We start from the raw sequence: 17,997 nt of genomic DNA on the forward strand, positions 1-17,997 counted from the left end.
GGGGGGCAGGGCCCGGTGCCTACGTTGCGGCGAAGGGCGGGAGGGACGCAGTGCAGACGTCATCACGCTGGCGCGAGCGGGCGGTGGCGCGCTGGGGGAGGGGCCGGGCGGGCAGAGCGGTTGCGCGCGTGCGCGGTGCTTCGGCCGTGCGCTCGCGAGTCGATAGCTCGCTCTGCGCATGCGCGGGGGGGTCTGGCGGGCTCCAGAGCGTTGGGGGCCGAAGGGGGGCGGGGCGGGGCGGCTCGCAGTGGCGCGAGCCGGGAGGGGCGGTACCATTTCTTCCGCTCTCTTGTCGCGCGCTCCCTCAGTGTCTGCGCTGGTTCCGCGCCCCGCGGGGGCTCCGCGGATCCCGCTCTGCTCCGCTGGGGGAATTGGTCTTGCCGCTCCCACTGTTGCTGGGCCGCCGCCCGGCTTTGTCAGTTGTGACTGGGCTGGTATCGCCCGGGTCCCCGTGACGGCGGGAGGGGACCGGGCTGTGGCAGGGCCCGGGGATGGGCGGGCGGCAGCGCTTCTGGAACCCCCAGGGCTGTAACGCGGGGCTGGGCATAGCCAGGCCCGGGGCTCGGGGGCACCAGAGATCATTGTCTGCATGTTAGATTTCTAAATACAGTGGAAGCCCAAAGGTGCAGAGTTGTGTGTCCTCCTTCCCCTTTCATATGCGTTCTGAAATAAAAAAGATCCGGCATTTGAATAAATCCACAGTCCAGTCTGCTGAGCTTTACGTGGTAATACTGTTTCATAGTGTATACTATGTTTTTGAGTATTTGATATAAACGAAAAGTAAATTATGTTCTAGCATATAACATTTTTATTTTTTATACTACACAATTTAAATGTTCAAGGTGAAAAGGGCACTTTTTTACCTACTGGATTTTTCCCAGCTGTTTGAAAAGCAGTTCAGGTTCACCTCATGCCAACAGCACCATCAGTGACAGCCCAGGAAAGGACCCTCACTGCTTTCAGCTCTCAGGATGCTGCTGTGAGGTGCTGTAACAGCACCTGCTGAGCTGGAGTTAAAGAAATGGGGAGAATCCCTCGAGTCTCATTTTTTTTCTAATTAATAAAAGCTTAAGTCGTACAGTACAACAGAGAATGAGTGGCCTCTTTCTTTCCATAGTAGTGGACAGTGCTTGGAAGATTTCATGAGCTAATTGAGTGGTTTTTGTCTGCTTTAGAACCACTTGTGCAGGTAAGTTGCTCATTTACAGACCTGCTGTGGTGTTTTCATGCTTGTGGGTACAATTAACCGTTAGCCAGGCTGTAGTGTTCATCAGCTCTGTGTAGAGTATGGGAAAGGCTTTTTTTCTTTTTTTTTTTTTATTTCAGCCCTGAATAGCCTGGCACAGATGTGAACAGCACAAGATATTCTGTACCTTGTTCTGAGCCTACTGAAATTAAAGCTCTCCTGGAAGAGCTGGGATGTATCTCACGCTTATGGTCTTCAACTTCCAGCTCTTCTGTTTAGAGAACAAGCAAAAAAAACCCCAAAAAAGTGAAGCATTGGTGCTTTCTTGAAATAGGCAGATGGGGAAAGTATTCCAGCTATTCATTGCTCAAATGTAATGGTAGCTCTGAGCCTCTTCCATGGACAGCAATACCATTGCCTCTAGTGTTGTACACACAAAACTGAAGGATGATTTCTCCTGCCAAAAACTTACAATATAAGAAAATCCATTCATGTAAGTCATTTGTGTCTTCTTGGAGATAACTGCAGATTGTAATGTCTGATCATAAAGCTCCTCTCCTCACTGCAGCTGTATGCTCTTGTTTTCCACTCCTGTTCTCCTAAGAGAATAATAGTTCACTGGCCCAAATTTTAAAAACCATGGATATAGGCATTCACCTGAAATGGTGCTGGCACTTACAGAGTAGAAGAGCTGCACGCCAAGACTCACTGGAAACAACCTAACCAGATAGTTCCTGCTAAAATATCCTGACAGAAGATGGTGTGTAAGCCTGTACTGTAGTTCCAGGCTAAGTAGGAAACCTGTCTGTGTTCTTAAGGGCATCCCTGCAAGTGGCTGCTGCTCAGGATCAGAGTCCTACACAGTTGTCTTTTAGGAAAGATCTGCACTTTTTTTACAGCCCATAAAAGCTGCTGTCTCATAGCTGATAACACTCATTTCAGCATCTTGACCTCTCAGTGTAAGGTATTTTTTTCCTTCCTCCAACAAGGAAAAATATATTCTTCGTAACAAAAGTGGTGTCCATGCAGCCTCTGAGAACTCACCTGGTATTTATATTGTTGCTTTTTCTTGGCAGAATATCCCCACACAGTGCTCTAAAAATGGACGAAAAACTTTTCAGGTATGGGCTGTTGGGGAGTTTTTGGAAGAAGATGGACATGTGAGCAATCCTGACTATTTAGCATCAGCCAGAGTGAGCTGAGGGCCTCGAGACCCAGCTGCAAGGTTATTAAAAGATCAACTATAGGCAAAAGATAAGGGAGTTGGCAGCAGAAAAGTAGAATAAGAGGATGGGAAAGCATCACACAGACATCACGTAGACAGTTGTATTTAACCAGTTAGATAGTGTACTGTGGCATAAGAAAAATGTGTTGTACCAATCAGCAAAATGCTTATATTATGTTATCAGCCTGCCTGGGTATAAAAGGACTGCTGCTGCTCTCAATAAACACCAATACTTTGATTATATTAATCTGTGTGTTGTCTTCCTGACAAGGGGCCATATGGAACATGATGAGCACAAGCAGTCCCTGTGCTTTCTGGCCTGGTTTTATCCATGCAAACTACTGAGGTTGGCACCTCCCATCCTCAGCACTGGAATGTGGAGCAGCAGCAAACAAAAGCAAACGAGTGAGTCTGTGCCTGTAATGAGAGAGTCTGAGAAACCCACACCCATCAGGCTGGAAAAAATCCCCAAATGGGCAGAAAAGAGGGGGATTGGGAAGGCACTAGGAATGTATTTGCTGAGTCAAGGGAGTGGAGAGAGGAGAGTTGTCTGGCACAGTCACTGCCTACTTAGGCCATTACTCTGTCCTCTTATCTGCTCCTTTGTGTGTTTTCAGTCTTTTGGTGCCTTGGCAATGTTTTGTTTTAAGAAAAGAGTCTTACACCCTGTGGCCTTATCAGGGCCTTGTTTTGTTTCCTTACAGGAGTTAATCTTGTCAGGGTCTTCCTCTGTTTCACTGCCCTGGCTCCTCACTAGCAACAGCATCCTGCACCAGCATCCCCAGGCACCAGGGATCTCCCAGTTCTGAAGTGGGAGCAGGACACAAGCAGGACACAAGCAGGACACAAGCAGGACACAAGCTCTGCTGTAGCTGCTGAGCACATGCAGTGACAGAGCAGCCCTGCTGTATTTCCCCATAGGCAGTGCCCATTTTTCCAAAGAAGTGTCAGTCCCTCTGCCCCATTGCTTTTTAAGAGTATACAGAACATGTGACCCTACAGGATGTGAAGCCCTGTGTTTGATGGGAGACTGACAGACCAGCTCTGGCAGGTGCCTTTCAGGCTACCAAGGGCCTCCTTATTTGATGGTGCTCTCTGGGAATGATATCTCTGGGTTCTTGGCAGGTGGCAACAGAGAGACATTGGCTGAGGCCACATGGAAAGATTGGGGAAGATTCACGTTAGGATCTTGCAGCCTTGTTTTGTTTTTCTGTTTCTGCACTTGAGGAGGGATAAGGGGTCTTCAGGTACCTCAGGGTGATGTGCTCCATGGCCCCCTCCAGTGCCCTTCCTCAAGCCATTTTCACACCCTCGATTCTCACACTCCAGCCCTTTTTTCACTGTCCTCTATAATCACTTATCTGCTTTTTACATCATTTCTTTCTTTTAGCCTTCTCTCACATTGGGGGACTTAATGGCTCAGTTAGGACAAGCCTGGTGCCTAGAAGGAGAATGATGGAAACTCCAAACTCTCCCTATTGCAAGGCCATTTAGGGACATATGTGACCAGCCTTGGCTGTTGCTGCAATGATCTCAGCTCTGTGCTGTCTATTGCCTTTTCTTATGGTTTGTTGGTAACTCTAGAAAGCAAGAAATGACTGTAAAGACACAGTGACTAGAGGTGAACTTTAGCTCTTACACAGTCCAGGCTGGCTAAGGGATGTTGTTCAAAGAACGTGTAGCTAGGATCCAATTATACTCTTCCTGCTGGATCAGTGGTCCCAGGTAATTTCCCTAAACTGTCTCTGTTGTGTCCTATTTTAACACCCTTGACTCAGCAGTGATATAGAGGGATGTGTGTCCTGACCCTTGGGAAACCAGGATAAATGTCTCCAATGCTTTACTTTTATGATGCCAAATCAGCTGGCACAGCAGAGCTAGAAATTGCAACTCTATATTTCAAACCTTTAGTGCTTTTTTCTGGGCACTTAAGACAAAGAGAGAAATGGAGAAAGATAAGTCTTTTCCTACTACTCCCACGGTGGAAGAAAGTGGAAGTGGTATTCATCATAAGAAGAATTACAATTCATCTGTTTTCCTCCTTAGAGCAAAAGGCTCTGATTTCTTGGTCCTAAGGCTTGAAGTCTGTAATTAATTGTAATCTGTGAAATACGAAGCAGAACTCCAGACATCTTTTATGAATCTTTTATTGGTATCCCACTAAAAAGTATCACATGTCATTTCTCTGTCTTGTTGAGGACTAATATTTGTCTGGCAATTATTTCTTATAAACTGTTGTCAGAGGAGCCCACGGTGTGAAATTCATGTATTTCCTCTGGTCTTGCCAGCAGCAGGTACAGCCATATGTGAGTGCCTCATGAAAACAGTAAAAAATATGCATACCATGAATTAATTGAGCTGTTTCTTGCAATACTGGCATCTCAGGATGCTGCTGTCAGGACTCTTTCTGTTACACTCCCTTATCCCATCACCTCGTCCTTGTCACAGCTCTTTGATGGAGAACTCAGTTGTGAACCCAGGTACTGCTCAAGAGGCAAAATGGGCAGGCTGGCAGGTAGCTGGTTTTATTGGGTATTCCTGTAGCTCTTCTGCACTGATACTGGAAGACAAGTCTGGATTCACGTGCAAAATGTGGACATATTCTCTTGAGGTCTCTCACAGGTGGATCTGGATCCTGTGGTCACAGGGCACGGTGCTGCAGTGATCACACCCACCAGCACTGGGTATTTCATTTGCATTGGGTACATATCTGCTCCTCACTTTGTTTGTGGGAATGGAGGCTTAGGGAGAGCAGGAGGTGGGAGTTCTCCCCATGGCTGTCTGGCAGCTACCAGGACCCCTTCTTGCACATGGCTCTTCCTCCCCAAAATTCAGGGTCACGGAGCATTGCAAGGGCTAAAGTTCCTCTTCCATTGGATGGGAGTAAGAAAGCAAACTGACAAAGAGGTGCTTTCTCAGGGACAGGTCATTGCAAATCTTCATGCTTCAGATGGATAATTTCTGATGGAATTTTAGTCCTCCAGCTGCAGAAACCTCTTAAAACATGATAGCTCCAAAAACTATCATCATTCAGTCATGGCACAAACTAAAAAACTGTCTCTAAGTAAGCTGAGGCAGAGGAGATGTTTACAGCTCCCAGGAGCTGTTGTTCAAGGAGCTCAGTCATCTGTTGTGCCCTAGCAGTTCATTTGAAGACACCAGACTAGGTCAGCCCATGTACTAAATGATGAGAATACATCTGGGCTTTGGACCAAAATGGGATCTCCTGACACATGTCAAGAACTGCTGAGCTGACTGTGACTGTTTCTGCACATTAGTGGCAAGAAAGTGATTTTTCTGCTGCTTTTTTAGTAGCCTGTGAGTGAATGTCCTCATATGCCTTGCTCTCTGGGCATGGTCTTTTGAAGCAGTTCAGGACAGCAGCCAAGTGCAGATTCACCAGGGCTTTAGTGCCTTTTAGTCTCTTGCTCTCTCCTCTGCAAATGGATTTAATTACTCCTTGGAGTCTCCATTTGAGCAGGGGCACCAGCATGGGTCTTTTTGGGAGATTATTCCACTAGGATTTACACATACAGGCAGAAATGGATATCCCTGGTCTGTGAAAGTCTTTGCTCTTCCAAGGAGCACTGGCTGACTGGCATCTCCAACGTGGTCATGGACTTCAGCAAAAATTCCCTCTCCTTGCAAGATGGAGGTCCTGCATGCCCCTGATGAAGGTCACAGAAGGAATGCCATCAATTCTGTGCCCAGATGGAGCACTAATTACACTCTGAGCCCAAATTTCTTGTATTATTCAACTAGGGAATAAAGGCCTGTCATTCTGTCTCATCCTATGCATACTTATATAAAATCAGTAGATCTGTCTATATGATGTGCCTAGATATAGCTGGCACATGGTTAATAACATGTTGCAATGGTTTTGCTTGGGATAAAGTTAATTTTCTTTTCAGTAGCTGCTATGGGCTGTGTTTTGGATTTGTGCTGGATGCAGTGCTGATAACCCAGGGATGTTGGTGTTGCTGCTGAGCAATGGTTACCCCACCCTGCCAGCAAGGAGGCTGCACCAGGACTTGGGAGGGGACACAGCTGGGACAACTGGCCCAATGGGTGTTACCTACAGTCTGCTCAACAATAAAAGCTGAGGGAGGATGAAGGAAGGGGAAGATGTTCAGAGTGATGATTTTGGTCTTCCTGTGTAACCATAAGAGCCCTGCTTTCCTGGAGGTGGCTGAACACCTGCCTGCCAATGGGGATCTGTGAATGAATTCCTTGGTTTTCCTTACCTATTAAACTGTCTGTCTCAGCAGACAAGTTTTCTCACTTTTCTCCTTCTGATTCTCTCCCCCATCCCACCCGAGGGCTGCGTGATGCTTTGTTGCTAGCTGGGTTTAAACCACAACACACGTCACAGAATGTATGTGACACCTTTGGCTGATCTTTGACTAAAAAATGTCTTATCTTGATATCTCTAAGATTGAATCTCCACCCTGTGCTTACTTACAATAATATAAAATAGAAGTGATTTTAAAAATATTTTGTTTGTTAAAATCATTGCATGCATCCTATCCAGGGCAAGGATTCCCAGCTTATTTTTCTTCCAGTGATTCTCCTGATGAAAATCTGATTTGATCCTGTTTTCCAGAGGCAGAAAAGGGCCAGGGGCTGTTGGACTGCATGGACTGCAGTTTTCCTTCCCTTCCCTTTTTCCTTTCCTTTTTCCTTCCCTCCCCTTCCCTTTTTCCTTTCCTTTCCTTGTCCATCCCAGAGCTGCAATTCTCTGGCAATTGTACTGACTGCCCAGCAGAGGAGTGTAGAAACCAATATACAGACAACAAACTCTCTTCTGTTTCCCCCATTTTCCTGTCCTGCTCTCTGCCAGGCAGCTTCTGCCCTTGTTCCAACCCAGTGAACCGTGGCAGCCTCGGGGCTGGGGACCAGGGACTCATCAGACCCTGGTGGCCCAGTCCACTGAGCTGCAGTGCTGGGGCATGGGGCTGGCATGGCATAGAATCATAGAATCATAGAATGGGCTGGGTTGGAAGGGACCTCAGAGCTCATCAAGTCCAACCCTTGCTCCACTCCCCCCGTGGTTCCCAGCCCATGGCACTGAGTGCCACATCCAGGCTCTTTTGAAATATCTCCAGGGATGGAGAATCCACCCCTTCCCTGGGCAGCCCATTCCAATGGCTGATCACCCTCTCCATAAAGAAATTCTTTCTAATGTCCAACCTAAACCTCCCCTGGCACAACTTGAGACCTCTTGTGCCCTCTTGTCTTGCTGAGAGTTGCCTGGGAAAAGAGCCCAAACCCCCCCCTGGCTCCAACCTCCTTTCAGGGAGTTGTAGAGAGTGATGAGGTCTCCCCTGAGCCTCCTCTTCTTCAGGCTGAACACCTCCAGCTCCCTCAGCCTCTCTTCATAGGGTCTGTGCTGGAGTCCTTTCACCAGCCTGGTTGGCAGTGACAGGGGAAGAGAGAGGGAAAGGAAGGAAAGGGTGATGGGGTATTGGGAGCTCTTGGGAGCTCTGGTTGTCCTTCCACACCACTGGTGCCTGGAAGGGTTTGTGATTTGCTCCTGAGTGGCACTGGTGCTTTGCTGCCTCTTGCATCCTCTTTTATCCACTTTTGTCCTCATGGCTGGCTGCAGGCAGCTCTACTGCTCAAACAGCTGCCTCTGATTTGTGCTTTCTTAGAAAGATGTACAGGCCCTCAAAATTACGTCCAAATTTCTTTCTCTACATCTGCTTTCCAGCCTGTGTCCATCTGCTCTCAGTTTGTGTCAGGTCTGGCAGGAGGGCTCTGCAGAGGTGCAGCACAAGGAGCTCTCTGGGACACGCTGATAATCTCCCACCTGCCCATCCCTGAGGCTGCCGGAGCTGCAGCCAGGGCCTTATCACTGCCCTGCAGGCAGCCCCAGTGTCCCCAGCCCTGGGAGGGCTCCTGCCCTGCTCTCCCAGCTGGTAGAGATGGGGCTGCTGCCACTGTGGGGAAGTGATCTGGGGGCAGAGTGTGGGAAGAGCCTGGTGGAGAGAGAGGTTTGGAGGTGGGTGGGGATGGGTCTCCAAAACCTCAACTCTGGTGTGAGAACAGGGATTTGCTGAGGCTATTTGCATCCCACGCTGGGGGACTTTTATCCCTTTCTCCAGCTATTCTCCTCTCCCCTGGGGTTCAGTGCTTTTTCTCCTGAATACAAAGTAGAAATTCTCTGTACTCCAGGAGCTGAATGAGTGGAAGGACTTTGCAGCACCGTGGCAGAAATGTTGACTCATTAAACTGTTGTCACAGAAAATGCTATTTGCGTTAAGGAGATTAATCATAGCTCTTCTTTAAAAAAAACAACCAACCAACCAAATCAAAAACAAAACAGAACAACCCCTCCCAAACAAACAAATATACAAAAAACCCCAGCCTCTTTAACTTGTATGAATCTTTCCTGTGAATCCTTCTCTAGGTTGCCCACGGCCTCCTTGGCTTAAGCTGAAACTTGTTTATCATTAAAATCTCACTCCCAACAGTATTAATAAAACCTAAACCCTTATGGGCTGGAAATTCAGAGGTATGATCTCCCTAAGAGAAGCAAGCTGTCACAGCTCCTTCCAAACCATGGTGAAGGAGCAAAGGTCTGCAACAGGGAGAGCACAAATAAAAGTATTTCTGGGGAGAAGCAGAGGGTTAAGGCTTCCCTGCAAAGTGCTGATGTGCTGGTGCAGCTGCCATGGGTCTGGTGGCATGTGGAGGTTCTGCACCCTCCCTTCAGTCTGCCAGACTGCTGGCCTGGTAGGTGTGTGGCTTTCCTTGAGATACCATCAGGGATTTCAGCTGGAGCACCTGATGGATCCTGTTTAGTCTGTGCTGGAGGCACCAAAATGAAGCCAGAGGGAGAGAGAGAGGAGTCCAAGCATCCAGGAAGACTCCAGGTTCTCATCTGGGGGTCAACAAAGTTCAGTGCCAATGATTCCTTTGCTTTCTTGAAGCAGAGGTGGACACAGCCAGCTGGGTGGCAGCCCTGGGAGGTTGGGTGTGCACCAGAGAACTGACACAGCATCCTTCTCCTTCTGCCTCGGTGCACATGTGTGTGAGTGCTCCTGCTGCAGAGAGCAGGATTAGGGCCCCTTCTTGTCTTGGATGTGCCTTATCCCCCCTCTGTAGGCATCCTTGGAATGAGATTTAAGGCTTGGTCTGGGCTCTGATTTTGCTTTTGCTTCCTGAGTGCTCATGGCTAAATGCAGCCCCCCTCTGCTTGCAATGCCTCAATAAAGCTCTTTGCTCAGAGATAAGCACCTCTGTCACATCTCACAAGCTGCCCCTGCTGCCCATGGGTCCTGGTGCTGTCTGAGTGCAGCACTTGGCAGCTCTCACCATCCCGGGGACATGGACCACAGGGGGAGAGCTCCCAGGGAGGGAAAATCCCAGTCAGGGGTCTGGTGGTACTGGAAGCTGTTGGCTGCTTTTGCAGGCAAGTGGATGGTCCAAGGAGAGAGGGGTGAAGGGGAGCACAGCACTGCTTCTAACCTGCAGAAATGTCAGTATCAGTTCCCTGCTGCAGTAGCTGCCAAATTGAAAAGTAGGAAGAATTCATTGCTGTGTTGTTATTTGAGCTGTAGTACATTTTCCCTGTGTAGGCACAAAGAAGGGAAATCAACCACCAGCTCTGCCTGTTCCATCCCTCTGACACATCCAGTCCTCACTGCTGTAGCCTGCAGGTCCCATCTCCCAACAGCTGACAATAGTCCAGGGGATTTCCCTGGGTTTATTCTTGTGGATGGATCACTGGAGATGTCAACTTCCTTGGGAGTAATTTGGGTTCAGGTTAGTTGTTCCAGTCTACTTTTTGCCTGCTTCTTTCCACACCAAGGAGCTTGTCTCGTTTCTAATATTAGCTGGGCTCTTTGTAATCAGCTCTCTAGCAGAACCTCAGAAGTGCTTATCTGACACCTCAGATTCAGCAGGACCTAAGAAAAGATCAAGGCTCTCATCTGGGAGCATCCTCAGAGGGGCTGCTTCTTGTTGGGCAAAGGTAGAAGGAGCTGCTCTGCTCAGACTGCCCTGTGCCTCACACCCCGGCACCCATCTGTAGAGAGAACCACAAGTCCTCAGGTGTCGCCGATAATGAACTGGGAGCTTAGGCCCAGCTGTGCCCAATAATTAGGGCCTGCCCCAGCCAGAAATGGGCGGGGCTGAAGGGCAAAATAAAAGGCATGCTCCCAGAAGCAGAAAAAAAAGAGATGAAGATGCCTGAGGAGAGGGACGGCAAAAGAGCTCTGGAGAAGAGCCGTGTCCCTGAGAGAAGGCTCACCGCAACACCCATCTAAACCTGCTCCCACAAATCTGGTCAGGATTGGATCCAAAGCACCATTTCCCCCAGGCTTGCTGTGGCTGAAGCCCAGCTGTTTAACAGATCATGTTAAGAGCCCCATGTGAGGCTTGGGGAAAGCTGGAGGAGCCAGGCAGCACCCCGGGGTGCATGGGGTGGCCCTGCTGGTGCTGTGGGGATGGCTGCAGCCACACCATCAGCCTTCAGATGTCTTGTGAGAGCCTGTTTGGACTTTTAATCATCTCTCAGTGATGTAAAGCCGAGGATAAACTCTGGTATATTACAAACAATGGTTTATTTTTTGAAGACTGACTGCCCAGAGGCTGCTGAGAGACAGGAGGTGTCTGCCATGGGATCCAGCAGAGCCAGAGCTGCTGCTGCTGGTAGCTGCTGGTCACGACACCCAGCAGAGGGATGCTTAGGGGCTCCTCATGCACCCTCCTTTTTCTCTCACGACATGAGGGCCCATTATTCTGGCAGGCAGTAAGAAGCAGTGTTTCTCCTTCCTGCCTGGCGGAGGGGTTTCCAGTTTTGTGAGGTGAGGATGGCTGCTGGAAAGCAGCAGCTCTGTTGCATTCCTGAATGGGATGTCTCCCATGGAGTCCCCACATCACCCTGCTGGGATTCAGCACCCTCCCAGCCCCAGCACAACTCCCTGGGCAGCTCCACCAGGCTGGGACTTTCTGCTTGGCTCAGCAGTGCAGGCACAGACTCTGCCAGTTGCTGGGTGCTTCCTGCAATCCAGGTGATGTCCTCTGGTCATCCTGCACTGAGGGATGTGATGGTGATGAGTGCTCCAGCATCTACCTGTTGGCTTTCTGTGATTCATGCAAAATTAGCACAAAATGATCAGAGCAGTCAACTGAAACTTTCTGGGTTTTGCTACAGATTTTTGGTGGGAGAGATTTTGATCACTTTCAAAGGAAGACCTAATTAGCAACTAACTTAATTAATTAGAAGGTACAGGCTATGAATTGACTTTTTGCTGCTGTCATGGCTGTTGTGGAGATTACTCATACCAATGAAATAATTGTTTCCATAGCAACTAATGTACTTCATAGGGTAAGAATTAGAGCCACAAATAACAAAGGCCAAATTTACAGTACTGAGACACTTGCAAACAGAATATACCGGAGTGCAGTGCCTTGGGGTGACTTCAGCATGTGCAGCTTTGACACTATGGGATGGCATAAGGGGAATCCAGCACAGGTGGGTGGGGAAGAAATGGATAAGCCAAAGGTCTGTGTGGCTTGGTGCAAGGGCCATATTCTCTCCCAATTAGTTCAGGAGGTTGTTAGTGAAGGATTTCTTGCTTAGCCACTTCCGTATCTCCCCTTTATAGAACTGTGATTTTAGAGCTAGTCCAGTATGTGCAGAAACAGCAGAGCAGGAATTAAATCTTTCTTTCATCTCTGCTGTGGGATCATACATGACATTACCCAGACAAGTGATCCACCAGTCTGTAGCCTTGTTCTGATTGTGAGCCCTGTTTTTATAGCCCTTAAATTCAGTGATCCCATAAGTAAGAGCAAACTGCCTCCACATTGCTGCCCTGGAATGGAACTGGTTCATTGTGGAGTCAAGGGAAGCAGCAGCCTCAACAGAACACCAGAGGGATTTAGTGTTTTCAGGTGATATGGGGGATCATCAAGGCAGGGCAGGCTGCTGGCCATGGCTGTAATGTGCACAAAGGAGACTGACTAAAGGGTTGTGCTGGCTAACAGGGTAACTTGGTAGTCAGGATTTATTGACATTGTTCTGGCTGATGTTGTTGTGAAGCTGCTCTTAATCCTTGAGAAGATGTGGAGATCAGGAGACTTCCCTGAAGACTGGAGGAAGGCTAATGTCACCCCCATCTTTAAGAAGGGCTCCAAGGAGGGTCCAGGTAATTATAAACCCATCACATCAGTCCCTAGGAAAGTCATGGAGTGAGTCCCCCTGGGGATATAGCAAGTCAACACATGATTGGGAAAAGCCAACATGGATTTATCAGGGGCAAATCAGGCTTGATAAACCTAATTGTCTTCTGTGACAAAATAACCCCCTTGGTTGGTGCAGGGCAAGCAGTGGACATCATCTGCCTGGACTTTTTCAAGGCTGCTGATGTGGTTGCCCACAGCTTCCTCCTGGAGAAACTGACTTGTTATGGCTTTGACAAGTGGTGTGTGTGATGGGGAACTAGCTGGCAGACTGTACCCAGAGGGTTAGAGTAAATAGTTCCTCCTCAAACTGGACACTGGTCACAACTGGAGTCCCCCAGAGATTGATAATGGACCCAATGTTGTTTAACATCTTCATAACCAACCTGGATATTGGTATCAAGAGCACCCTGATGCACTTCACTGACAACACCAAGATGAATGGAGAGATTGGCAACCCAGGAGGGAGAGCCACCTTCCAGGATGACCTAGACAGAGTATGGGAGTGGGCTAGCAGGAACCTTATGAAGTTCAGTGTGGAGAAGTGTAAGGTCTTGCACCTGGGAACACATAACCCAGGAGTGCAGCTCAGACTGGGGATCCACTTGGTTAGAGAGCAGCCTTGTGGAAAGGGACCTGGGGGTCTTGAACAGGCTCAACATGAGTGAACAGTGAGCTGTGGCTCCAAAGAAAGCCAACAGGATGCAGGGCTTCATCAACAAGGGCATCACCAGCAGAGATAAAGAAGTCATCATCCCACTCTACATAGCACTTGTCAGATCACACCTGGAGCATTGCATTCAGTTTTGGTCCCTACTCTACAAAAAGGACATGGACAGGCTGGAGAGGACCCAGAGAAGGACCACAAGGATGATCAGAAGCACCTGCCATATGAGGAGAGGCTGAGGAAACTCAGTTTGTTCAGCCTTAAGAGAAGAGAACCTTATTACAACGTTCCAATACTTTAAAGGTGGCTACAAAGAAGGTGAAGACTCCCATTCTACAAGGAGTCACATGGATAGGACAAGGGATAATGGGCACACTTTGCTCCTGGGAAGATTCTGCTTGAGCACAAGAGGAAAATTTTTCACTGTGAGGACAGTCAGACATTGGAATGGTCTCCCAGGGGAAGTGGTGGATATCCTCACTTTGGGAAGTTTTAAGTCTCAGCTCTACAGGGTGCTGAGACATCTCATATAAACAATAATATTAGAAGGGTTGGACCAGATGATCCTTGAGATGCCTTCCAACATGACATTCTATGATTCTATGAAGTTAAAAACTTGGACTTCCCAACATGAGCTGAACGTGCCTCCTGCTGGGACAGGTTCCATGGTGGGGCCCCCCAGTGGTGGTGCTGGACAGGTCTTTTATCCCTGCCAGAATGGCTGACCAGTATGGGTCAGGTTATGGCAGCATGCACAGGGTCCTGCCCAGCCTCCTGCTGGACACAGAAACCTTTAGAAGAGCATCTGCTGGTTCACACTGCCTGTGTTTGCCAGCACACTGCAAAACAGAAACTTAAAGGTTGGGTAATGCCATCATCCCAAATCTTGTGATGCTGCTTTCACCACTTCAAAGTCTTTAATTGCAGACTAGCAATTGCCCCCTCACTATTTCTGGGGACTGGAACATACTCAAGCAACTACTTTCCTTTCAAAACCTGTGGAGATTTGTCTATGAAAAGGGGGATCATTACTGCTGCAGAAAGGCCTGCCCTGCAGCAAAGGGCCTTTTTTAGCAGCACTGCAGCCACATGTCTGGGGGCTCTGTGGGACTTCAGTGCTGGAGCTACAGAATGGGGATGGGTACCAGGGTGGTACTGTCCTGCAACAGGACACACCTCTGCCAGGCACCAAAAGCATCACCATGGTCCCAAGAGGGCAATAAGTAGGCAGTGTAGTCCCTGGCCCTGGACCAAGCTGTTCAGTGAGTTTGGCCCTCCCAATGCAGCCAGGTCTGCAGGGGCATGCTGGATTCATGCAGGATTTGGGCTGGGATACCCACTGGCCATTTCCAAGGAGCACACATGTGGTTGGGTGCCAGCTTCAGCTATTCCCCTGCTGAGTGCAGAATGCCAAGGCTGTGCCCTGGCTCCTGGGTCTGTTCCTGCTGGGTTGGTGGTCTCAGACTGTGTTCTCAGTGTGGGGCCAAACTGGAGCTTTGTCCCTCTGGACTGGTCAGCTGGAACAGAAAGCTGTGCTTACAAGACCTGTTGACAAAAGGCTTTTGCCTTTTCCATCTCCCAGTGTCTCTGAATGTGGCAGTGATGTTCAGTCCCTCAGCACTCTCCATGAAGAGGGAATGCCCTCCGGCCAGTATCAAGGGACTGACTCAGGAATCAGCTTGTTGCCATGTCATTTCCATTTTCTTTGACTTCTTCAGGCTGATGATCTTTCCCTCCCTAATCCCCTCTGATAGGAGAAAGAAATGAACTATTGATTCACAAGTGGCACACAAGTGTTTTGGAGGGACAACCCTCTCCTGTCCTTCACTGCCAGTGGGAATGATCAGGCTGAAATGTGGCCGATGCTGCATCTGGAACTGGTTTGGACCTGAGTGGGGGATTTAGCCCAAAGGACAGAATCTCAGTAGGTGATGGCTGCTCAGCACTGTGAACCCCTCCTGTACACAGCTCCTTGAGTGGGCTCTGCTCCTCCAGGGCTGTGGGACCCACATTTGTGGGAGCACTGGATGAGGTGACTGAGCCACAGCAGCCTGGCCAAAGGCTCCCATCTGCCTGAGTCATGTCCCTGTGCTCTGACCACTGGGAAACACTGACTCTTGTCCAAGTGTCTCCTCTGTGTCACTGCTCTCCTGGAGTCCAACTGTCCAAGTGTAGTGGAGTGCCTTGGGCTGACAGTGAGTCTCCTTTGGTGGGGTTGGGTCAGGTTTTGGAGCACACCCCAGTGAAGAGGTAGCCTTCCCTTCATTGTCCTGTGCCATGGCCCTTTCCTCTGGCCTGACACCTTGTATTTGATGCAAAGACCTCCTGGCACAGGGAGTGCTGCAGGTTAACTCTTCTCTGGGGGAGGGAACAGTAATTTTACTGTTTCATCTTTCCTGATCATCATCTCCATACAGCCCCCAGAAGCCTGGGACTCGTCCTTCCAACGGGAACCTCAAGATTCTCAATGTCACCTACTTTCTTTGTGCTGTTTCCCCACCTCCTTTCTTCCCCAGTTATTATTGTAGGAACAGAATTATATTTTCCCTTTTCCCCAGCAGTGCTACAGGCCCACTGCCTATCTCATGCCACCAGGCTCACTGCTTGGGCCACCAAGTGGCCTGGGACTTGGGAGGGCTGTGCTGAGCTGCAGGGCTGGGGGTCTAGGCTGGGCTCTCCATCCCTGGGGATCCTTTGCTCAGGAAAGAACCTGACCTTTGCTTGTAGCACCCATCACTGGGGCAGCTCTGTTCTTAGGAGGCCTTGCATAGTCTCTGGCCCTGCAGAGCACTGGAGCCATGCTTCAAACAGAAAGATGAGAGAATATGTGTTTGGCACTGAGTGGGGACTGCACCTGAAAGCTGCTGGCCTTGGGGGGTGAGTGACCCATTCTGCTGCTAAGCAATGGTTTCTCCCCTCAGAAACAGCTTTGACCAGAGGAATTCTCTGGACTATTGTGGAGCTTCCATTCACCAGCATGCAGAGGGTGTGTGGAGTGCCTGAGGAGGAAAGGTACTTGAGGAGCAGCTGATTAGCTCCATGTAATGAATCTTAATCCCTCTCTCATAGCTATTGCCTCCTCTTTGTGCTCAGGATTGCATTCAGGTTTCTGTAGGCATTCACTCCCATTTCTTTGCTTGTGTGATTACTTATAATTCCTGCTTCAATTCTTCTCATTTTCACAGTGTAATTAGGCAGAGGAGTGGCTTTTGTTCTGCAGTCAAAAAGCAATTAGCTGTGCTTTTTGCTTCATAGTTGTTTTTTAATTAGGACTTCATGGATGGCTTTTGTCCTCATCAGAAAAGAAGGGCTGAGGCCTGGCACCTAGGTTTCAGATGAGGAATACTAAAAGGGTCCCCACTTACGGCTGGGATGATGCAGCTGGGCTGACACCCTGGGGAGCAGAGCAGCAGCCCAGGCAGCAAGGCCTGGTGGCAGAGCTGTGTTCAGCACCAGCCAGGCTCTAACCTGCTGGGTGTCAAAGAAGGAATGGATGCAGGGAAGTGGGCCATGGCTGCCTGGCTGATCTGGGAAGCTGTAGAGAGAACCACAAGTCCTCAGGTGTCACCGATAATGAACTGGGAGCTTAGGCCCAGCTGTGCCCAATAATTAGGGCCTGCCCCAGCCGGAAATGGGCGGGGCTGAAGGGCAAAATAAAAGGCATCTCCCAGAAGCAGAAGGAGAGAAGAGATGAAGATGCCTGAGGAGAGGGATGGCAAGAGATCTCCGGAGAAGAGCTGTGTCCCCCAGAGAAAGGCTCGCCGCAACAGGAAGCACTACTCTGGGAGGCACAGCCTGGGTACCTTTAAGTCCTTGGTTTTGCTTGAAACTTTTACTGAGCTCACCAGTACCCTGCTGACAAGAAGACAAACCTCAGGTCAGCAGAGGCTGAAATCCCAAGCAAATGGCAGGGCAGGAGCCTGTGGGACACAGCTCTGCTGAGCACTCTGGGCATGGTATGTACCTGCAGGTCACAGGCTCAGGCCACTCCTGCACACACTGCCCATGAGGCAGGGATATTCCTCACAGGCTGTCTCTTGCACCACCATTCCTCACTTGCCAAGGGTCTCCCAGCCATCTCTCACTTGAAGTCTGAAGAGCTAGAGGTTTTTCCAGGCTTGTGTCTTGCCAGCACATTAACTTGAGTTTGTGTTTGCTGCTGAGCAGCTCCTGGGAGTGGTCCAGGATGCTACTCCCTGCCAGTAAAAATTACAGTTTTTGGACTGCAAGTTCAGCCCATTCTTGGTCTAGGCAGAGCAGAGCAATATTGTCCCCTCTCCCTCTGCTGTTCTCATTTCTACCCTGCATTTCCTGCCTGTAGTTTCCACCCTTTATGCCCTGCAACTGGTTTAATTCTGGCTTCTCCAGGCCTTCATCATCCTGGCAGCAGGGCATGTACTCTGTGTTGGGATGTGCCTTTCCAGCTAGTTGAGGTTTTCCTAGATTTGAGGTTGTTTCAAAAAGGAAAACTGGTTCATGCCCCAATCCTGTGTCAGTGGAACAGTCAGCCTCTTCTGCCCATGCTAGGTGAGCATGACCCAAATCAGTGCATCTCATCTCACCGGCTCTTTGGGAACTGCATGGAAATCACACCAGCTATTCCTGTGGACAGATCCTCCATCAGCAACCAATTAATGAGGTTAATCTAAATGACTAAGGGCCTTTCCTTATTGCATCTTTCCCCTTTCCTTAAACTCTGACTTCCTACTGGCATTTAAGAACGTCCTT

At 49.2% G+C, this 17,997-nt stretch overlaps 1 long non-coding RNA gene across 1 annotated transcript; it reads left to right on the forward strand.

Annotated features, from left to right (window-relative positions):
* The first annotated feature begins 555 nt into the window (after positions 1 to 555).
* Positions 556 to 2,070, forward strand: LOC139803479 (uncharacterized). Its single transcript, XR_011729020.1, has 3 exons — positions 556 to 623; positions 1,121 to 1,189; positions 1,327 to 2,070. It is a non-coding gene; the product is annotated as an uncharacterized lncRNA (long non-coding RNA).
* The last annotated feature ends 15,927 nt before the right edge of the window (positions 2,071 to 17,997 follow it).

The sequence above is a fragment of the Heliangelus exortis genome, chromosome 16, assembly GCF_036169615.1.
Source record: "Heliangelus exortis chromosome 16, bHelExo1.hap1, whole genome shotgun sequence".
NCBI lineage: Eukaryota > Metazoa > Chordata > Aves > Apodiformes > Trochilidae > Heliangelus > Heliangelus exortis.